At 41.3% G+C, this 8,429-nt stretch overlaps 1 protein-coding gene across 4 annotated transcripts in view; it reads right to left on the bottom strand.

Moving 5' to 3' along the window:
* Positions 1–4,723: 4,723 nt before the first annotated feature.
* LOC115165854 (guanine nucleotide-binding protein G(I)/G(S)/G(T) subunit beta-1) overlaps positions 4,724–8,429 on the bottom strand; it is a 50,760-nt gene continuing 47,054 nt past the window's right edge. For 3 of the 4 annotated variants that reach the window (XM_029719284.1, XM_029719287.1, XM_029719286.1), the window contains exon 11: positions 4,724–6,429. The gene's annotated coding sequence lies outside the window, so the exon portion shown is untranslated. Of the gene's footprint in view, positions 6,430–7,342; positions 8,108–8,429 lie in introns of those variants that run through there. The other variant, XM_029719285.1, reaches the window with a different exon arrangement.

Below are 8,429 nucleotides of genomic sequence, written 5' to 3'. Positions count from 1 at the left end.
AGCCTTAAATTTTTCAACAGGCTCCTCCATCTGCTAGCCGCGGCCCGCTAGCTGTCTAGAGCATATCGGACAGTTAGCTGAAGAGGTCCATCAGCCAAATTGTTGGGCTACTATACCTATTTGCCAATTGGCCTGGACCCCTTTACTACACGGAGCCCTGTTGATCCATCACGACTGGTCTGCCGACATAACCGCACGAGGGGGCTACAACAGACTTCTTCGGTCGCGACGTCCCTCTAAGGCCCTTCTGCTAGCCTCGGCCCGCTAGCTGTCTGAATCGCCGTGTCTCCAGCCCGCCTAGCTACTCACTGGACCCTATGATCACTTGGCTACGCATGCCTCTCCCTAATGTCAATATGCCTTGTTCATTGCTGTTTTGGTTAGTGATTATTGTCTTATTTCACTGTCGCGCCTCCAGCCCTGCTCAATATGCCTTAGCTAACCCTTTTGTTCCACCTCCCACACGTGCGGTGACCTCACCTGGTTTAAATGGTGTCTCTAGAGTCAATACCTCTCTCATCGTCACTCAATGCCTAGGTTTACCTCCACTGTATTCACATCCTACCATACCTTTGTACATTATGCCTTGAATCTATTCTACCACGCCCAGAAACCTGCTCCATTTACTCTCTGTTCCGAACATACTAGACGACCAGTTCTTATAGCCTTTAGCCGTACCCTTATCATACTCCTACTCTGTTCCTCTGGTGATATAGAGGTTAATCCAGGCCCTGCAGTGCCTAGCATCACTCCCATTCCCCAGGCGCTCTCATTTGTTGTCTTCTGTAACCGTTAAAGCCTTGGTTTCATGCATGTTAACATTAGAAGCCTTCTCTCTAAGTTTGTTTTATTCACTGCTTTAGCACACTATGCCAACCCGGATATCCTAGCCGTGTCTGAATCCTGGCTTAGGAAGGCCACCAAAAACCCTGACATTTCCATCCATAACTATAAGATTTTCTGACAAGATAGAACTGCCAAAGGGTGCAGAGTTGCAATCTACTGCAGAGATAGCCAGCAGAGTTCTGTCTTACTATCCAGGTCTGTGCCCAAACAATTTGAGCTTCTACTTTGAAAAATAAGAAACAAGTCTCTCACCGTTGCCGCTTGCTATAGACCACCTACTGCCCCCAGCTGTGCCCTGGACACCATATGAATTGATTGCCCCCCATCTATCTTCAGAGCTCGTGCTGTTAGGTGTTCTAAACTGGGACATGCTTAACACCCCGGCCATCCTACAATCTAAACTTGATGCCCTCAATCTCACACAAATTATCAATGAACCTACCAGGTACAACCCCAAATCCGTAAACACAGGCACCCTTATAGATATCATCCTAACCAATCTGCCCTCCAAATACACCTCTGCTGCCTTCAACCAGGATCTCAGCAATCACTTCCTCATTGCCTGCGTCCGTAATGGGTCTGCGGTCAAACGACCACCCCTCATCACTGTCAAACGCTCCCTAAAACACTTAAGCGAGCAGGCCTTTCTAATCGAACCTTCCCCGGGTATCCTGGAAGGATATTGACCTCATTCTGTCAGTAGAGGATCACTGGTTATTCTTTAAAAGTGCTTTCCTCACCATCTTAAATAAGCATGCCCCGTTCAAAAAATGTAGAACCAGGAACAGATATAGCCCTTGGTTCACTCCAGACTTGACTGCCCTTGACCAGCACAAAAACATCCTGTGGTGTACTGCATTAGCATCGAATAGCCCCTGTGATATGCAACTTTTCAGGGAAGTTAGGAACCAATATACCCAGGCAGTTAGGAAAGCAAAGGCTAGCTTTTTCAAACAGAAATTTGCATCCTGTAGCACAAAGTCCAGAAAGTTCTGGAACACTGTAATGTCCATGGAGAATAAGAACACCTCCTCCCAGCTGCCCACTGCACAGGCTAGGAAACACTGTCACCACCGATAAATCCACACTAATTGAGAATTTCAATAAGCATTTTTCTACGGCTGGCCATGCTTTCCACCTAGCTACCCCTACCCCGGTCAACAGCCCTGCACTCCCCACAGCAACTTGCCCAAGCCTCACCCATTTCTCCTTCACCCAAATCCAGATAGCTGATGTTCTGAAAGAGCTGCAAAATCTGGACCCCAAAAATCAGCCGGGCTAGACAATCTGGACCCTCTCTTTTTAAAATTATCCACCGAAATTGTTGCAACCCCTATTACTAGCCTGTTCAACTTCTCTTTCGTATTGTCTGAGATCCCCAAAGATTGGAAAGCTGCTGCGGTCATCCCCCTCTTCAAAGGGGGAGACACTCTAGACCCAAACTGCTACAGACCTATATCTATCCTACCCTGCCTTTCTAAGGTCTTCGAAAGCCAAGTTAACAAACAGATCACCGACCATTTCCAATCCCACTGTACCTTCTCTGCTATGCAATTTGGTTTCAGTGCTGGTCATGGGTGCACCTCAGCCACGCTAAACAATATCATAACCGCCATCGATAAGAGAAAATACTGTGCTGCTGTATTCATCTACCTGGCCAAGGCTTTCGACTCTGTCAATCACCACATTCTTATCGGCAGACTCAACAGCCTTGGTTTCTCAATTGACTGCCTCGCCTGGTTCACCAACTACTTCTCAGACAGAGTTCAGTGTGTCAAATCGGAGGGCCTGTTGTCCGGTCCTCTGGCAGTCTCAATGGGGGTGCCACAGGGTTCAATTCTCGGGCCGACTCTCTTCTCTGTATACATCAATGATGTTTCTCTTGCTACTGGTGATTCTCTGATCCACCTCTACGCAGACGATACCATTCTGTATACTTCTGGCCTTTCTTTGGACACTATGTTAACTAACCTCCAGATGAGCTTCAATGCCATACAACTCTCCTTCCGTGGCCTCCAACTGCTCTTAAATGCAAGTAAAACTAAATGCATGCTCTTCAACCGATCGCTGCCCGCACCTGCATGCCCGTCCAGCATCACTACTCGAGACGGTTCTGACTTAGAATAATATGAGGACAACTATAAATACCTAGGTGTCTGGTTAGATTGTAAACTCTCCTTCCAGTCTCACATTAAGCATCTCCAATCCAAAATGACATCTAGAATCTGCTTCCTATTTCGCAACAAAGCATCCTTCACTCATGCTGCCAAACATACCCTCGTAAAACTGACTATCCTGCCAATCCTTGACTTTGGCGATGTAATTTACAAAATAGCCTCCAACACTCTACTCAGCAAATTGGATGCAGTCTATCACAGTGCCATTAGTTTTGTCACCAAAGCCCCATATTATACCCACCACTGCAACCTATATTCTCTCGTTGGCTGGCCCTCGCTTCATATTTGTCGCCAAACCCACTGGCTTCAGGTCATCTATAAGTCTTTGCTAGGTAAAGCTCCGCCTTATCTCAGCTCACTGGTCACCATAGCGGCACCCACCCATAGCAGGTATATTTCACTGGTCACCCCCAAAGCCAATTCCACCTTTGGCCGCCTTTCCTTCCAGTTCTCTGCTGCCAATGACTGGAACGAATTGCAAACATCACTGAAGCTGGAGACTCATATCTCCCTCACTAACTTTAAGCACCAGCTGTCAGAGCAGCTCACTGCATCTGTAAATAGCCCATCTGTAAACAGCCCATCCAACTACCTGATCCCCATACTGTTATTTATTTTATTTTGCTCCTTTGCACCCCAGTATCGCTACTTGCACATTCATCTTCTGTACATTTATCACACCAGTGTTTTATTGCTTGACTGCTATTTATTGCCTTACCTCCCTTATCTTACCTCATTTGCACACACTGTATATAGACCTTTTCTATTGTGTTATTGACTGTATGTTTGTTTATTCCATGTGTAACTCAGTGCTGTTTGTGTCGCAGTGCTTTTCTTTATCTTGGCCAGGTCGCAGTTGGAAATGAGAACTTGTTCTCAACTAGCCTACCTGGTTAAATAAAGGTGAAATAAATAAATAGGTGATAACTAAGCTCAGGTAGAAGTTGTAGAAATCCGTTTTTCCAAACTAGACAGGCTATGGAACTCCAATAATTAGTCCTCTTTATTTATTTATATATATATATATATATATATATATATATATATATATATTTGAAATGCATGCCATCCCCATTACTCCCTCTTCTGAGTTGTCACGCAGTCTCTCGTTGATAGGAAAATTAAGACAAGTGACGTTTTGGTAACACTTATGAGCCATTGGCTTATAGGGTCTTATAAGGAACCATGAGCTTTTTATAGTGTATAATACTACCAGTGTGATTATTACAAATGCATCTACTGTGTATGTATTTATAAAGGGTGGTAATAGGAGCTTAGATGTGATGAAGCAACTTTAGGGTGATTGGGTGGCATTCAATTAATTTCATTCGTGCATTAAACAATATTTCACTGGAGACATCGTTCAGCACAAGTGTTTGCTATAGTAAATAACTAATGCAAATATTGTAAACGTAAAAAGCAACAATTATTTAAGTGTAAAAGAAATCACATTATTTGTAGTTACAATAACTAACATTGCTAAACATTTCAACTAGAATATTTTCTCAAATAATTATACTCACAACACATCTCAAACTGCATTTTTATTATATCTTAAATAACAATACATTTTAATATAGATTCTATCTTGCATCCAGCTTTCAGTTGTACACTGTCTAAAATGAAATAAAAACAGGTGAGAAGGGAACAGTGGGGGTGTAGAGATCTAGTTATTTCATGGAGAGAGAAAAAAAGGGAAATTCATTTGTAATATTTTTTTATTTTTATTGCCAACTCCACGCCTAACGCACAATTACAGAACATTTTGTACAGAATGTCGCAGAGAAAACAGAATGGAAAAAATGCCACTACTGCTAAAGAAAGAGTCTCTGTTTACAAGGAGAGGGGTACAGAACATTCTGCCATTCAGATGCTGCAAGTTCCTTCTTTTTTATTATTAAAGGACAGAAAAAAACCTGTTTGTTACAAAATGTTTATTTTTTTTGTCACTGGAATTTGTTTGCTACAGAAGAAATTAACATTTCTTTGTTCCATTTGTGTCTGTGCGTGCATATGTGTTTAAATGTTTACATTACTTTTAAATCAAGGAATCCTTCCCAAGTATGGATATAAGACCAGGTAACTGTTTGTTATGGTGTTTGCTGCTCTCAAGTGCATAGCTTTGACATTTTAATTGAATTATTTATGCACAGATTAGCCAAAAACAATATAAATACCATTGTAATTATGATATATTTAACAGGTTATTTTCTTAAAAAGAAAAACATCAGAAGGACTTAGTTCCATATGCACCTCTTTTTAAGCAATTCTACAGCATGCGATCTTAAGAGTTAACCCACCCATGGCAGAAAACTTTTTTTTCTCTTTTGTTTACTTAAAAAGTTTCAATATCATTATTTTCAAACATTGATTTATACAACATGTCGTTCAGAGTAGTAACTGCATTTCCAAGCACAGAATGGGTTCCTCTTGAAACTCCGGAAAGAAACCGGGGTATAAATGGAGGCCTCCCTACCCAATCACATCACCAGTCCCAACCACAGTCAACCGAAAAAGGAAATAAAATAAAGTGACAAGATGGGATTCTTCATTTCAATATTCTACATTGTCACCAAACAAAAAGGTGAAGAGAATGGGTAAAAAATTAGCATTCATTATCACAAACAGCAGGTGCTTGGTTAGTTAACTTTTCTTTAAACATGATTCTGCATATGCAAAGTAAAATTGTGTGCAAACAAAAATTCTTGACTAGACAGAAAACCCCCAAAAACTGAGTAAAGTATCTTGGGACTAAATATTCAGAATGGCCAGACACTGTCGGTGGCTCATGGACTCCCCGTTGAAGCTAAATTCTCTTGCCTTTTTTTCTGATGTGATAAAGCTGGATTAAAATGACATGATCATTTGTAATTTTTATTTCCAACCTACAAAACTTGATTCTAAAATATATCAAGACTAAGAGATAAAAGAAAGCTTTTGATCCTCAACTTACCAACAGGAGGCCACTGATCTAATTCTGGGGGGAGGAAAAGAGGAAAATAGCATGACCGAAAAATAAAATAAACATGGCTGGCCAAAAATCTATCAAGAGTTAGATCATCGGTGTAAATGACCTTCACTCAAACCTGTGTATTGAAGATGTATGATATTTGCATGGTGGTGAATGTATTTTCATTCAACACAATATCAGAAAATGGTCCCAGGAGGAATACACAATTTCTTCCCCATTCCATTTCATACCACTACAATTCCTCTTTTTTTTTTAGCTGAGTGATAAACAATTGTGCTCTTTTAAATGAGAAGGAGAGAGAATTTTTGCCCTTGGTAGTTTTTTGGGGTGTTGGGAGTCAGTATAGTGGTATTTTGAGAAAATTGGATATGCAAGAAAATTGACAATTTTTATGTTGGAATGGTCTTCCACTCAACTCTGGAGTCCGGATGCCATCTGAAAAAAGAAAGCAGGACAAAGAAATACAATTATTGTTATTTGCAACAAAAGTACTTCCTAAAAGTGTACAGTCATTGTAGACAATTAACCTCTTAAAAATGAACCAAACAAAACTGATTGGTCAACGGTGGGCTACAAACTGGATGGCCGCAAACCAACAAGCAAAGTTAAGACTGAGCTAGACTTGATTTTAGTGATCTTCCCATGTTCACCCCCAGATGGCAGCAGACATTCAAACTAGAGAATATGATATCCAGTGCTACACTACATTACAAAAACTATCTGGACACCTGCTTGTCGAACACCTTATTCCAAAATCATGGGCATTAATATTGAGTTGGTCCCCCCCTTTGCTGCTATAACAGCCTCCACTCTTCTGGGAAGGCTTTCCACTAAATGTTGGAACATTGCTGCAGGGACTTGCTTTCATTCAGCCACAAGAGCATTAGTGAGGTCGGGCAATGATGTTGGGCGATCAGGCCTGGCTCGCAGTCAATGTTCTGTATGGACCTTGCTTTGTGCACAGGGGCATTGCCATGCTGAAATAGGAAAGGGCCTTCCCCAAACTGTTGCCACAAAGTTGGAAGCACAGAATCGTCTAAAATGTCATTGTATGTTGTAGCGTTAAGATTTCCCTTCACTGGAAGCATGAAAAAAAGCCCCAGACCATTATTCCTCTTCTACCAAACCACTTAGGCAGGTAGCATTCACCTGGCATCCGCCAAACCCAGATTCATCCGTCGGACTGCCAGATGGTACTTTTCCACTGCTCCTGAGTCCAATGGCGGCAAGCATTACACCACTCCAGCCGACGCTTGGCATTGCTCATTGTGATCTTAGGCTTGTGTGGCTGCTTGGCCATGGAAACCCATTCCAGATGAACAGTTCTTGTGCTGACATTGCTTCCAGAAGCAGTTTGTAATTATCTTTTTATTAGAATGTTATTTTAACATGGGTTACATAGACAACCAAACTAAGCGTACCACATAGACTAAGTACAATCAAAAGGAATAAGGATACAGCAAAACATTATACCAAAAGCAGTAATAAAATGGAGAACAAAATTTTACTTCACAATGATAACATTGGGCATTTATGGGAGGTTTTCTACAGGACAACAATGGAGACTAGATTTTCCAAAATGTAACAGACTTCTGGTATAAATCAAAGGTAAGTTTCTCTAGGGGTAGAATAGCAGAAGCTTGAGAAAGCCACATTCTCACAGATGGTACTTCAGGTGTGGACCATAACAACTATATAAATGTTTTGGCTAAGTAAACAAGTGTATTGAACAGATGTTCAGAGTCAGGGTCAAACACAATGTTACAATAAATTCAGTGAAAAAGCAAATTGTCTACCCAAGATGTTCTGGATGTATAAATGAATATCATTCCAATAAGACTGGATTCTGCTAAAGTACCAAAAAACGTGCATGAAGGTGCCAGTATCCTGTTTACATTTGAAACATAAATGTGATGCATTGGAAAACATTCTTTGAAGGCGGACAGGTGTAAAGTAGGTTCAATGAAAACATTTGAAATGTAGTTCTTGTATGCTTATGGAGGTGCATTTGGGGTAGACCCTTTCGCAGATAGAAGCCCATTCTTCCTCACCGAATGCATGTCCAATGTCTTTCTCCCAAACATGTCTCAACGCGTCATAGGATGAGGCACTTCTGTTCAATAAAATAGAATACAAGTCGGAGATTAAACCTCTCCGAACTTCAATCATTTGAAAATGTAGTTTAAAAATCGACTTTCTTCTGAACCTCTATGAAGTGTCTAAATTGTAGGTACTTCAAATCGGTTGGATAAATCAAACTCAGTTTTTATCTGTTGGAACGATTTAAGAGTGTCCTGAGTAAATAAAGGCATAAAGTCAGCCATACCCTTTGTCTTCCAGTCCAGAAGTTCAATACTCCTTATTGTGGGGGAGGGTGGGGGGTCTGGATTAAGGGCAGTCAGTGACCAGAGTGATATATGGTCTGGAATCTGCAA

This window comes from Salmo trutta, chromosome 28, assembly GCF_901001165.1.
Source record: "Salmo trutta chromosome 28, fSalTru1.1, whole genome shotgun sequence".
NCBI classification, from domain to species: Eukaryota; Metazoa; Chordata; class Actinopteri; order Salmoniformes; family Salmonidae; genus Salmo; species Salmo trutta.
Note: the sequence above shows the minus strand (reverse complement) of the source record. Positions and strands in the feature narration are given on the sequence as shown.